This window comes from Polistes fuscatus, unplaced genomic scaffold (assembly GCF_010416935.1).
Source record: "Polistes fuscatus isolate 324 unplaced genomic scaffold, CU_Pfus_HIC Scaffold4, whole genome shotgun sequence".
NCBI classification, from domain to species: domain Eukaryota; kingdom Metazoa; phylum Arthropoda; class Insecta; order Hymenoptera; family Vespidae; genus Polistes; species Polistes fuscatus.
In genome coordinates, this window is record NW_025113118.1 from 3428881 (window position 1) to 3429291 (window position 411).

Consider the following 411-nt stretch of genomic DNA (forward strand, 5'->3'; position numbering starts at 1 on the left):
TTATTTTTCAATTCATATTTTGTTTCATTAATATTAATTTAATTGTATAATTTAATTTAACGTTTAATCGTACGCGGCTCAACAAAATATTTTCCGCACGACGAACAGAATTTCTCTACAATTTTACTTGTTGGGGAAATCATATTTACAATAAAAAGCAACCACCTATATATATATATATATATATTTATATATGTTTTGGATGTTCATCTTTTTCGGTGTACCTCTTTCAATTAAACTATAATAGTTATAATATTACTATATATATGTCCGTAAGTTAGTGTATATTCATGTAGAAGAAAAATATTTGCGAAGAGATATTTTTTACAAAAGCGTACGCGCGCGCGCGCTCGCGCACGCTGACCAATACTTTTATTATGTAAATATGTATGTACGTATACACAACCAGCA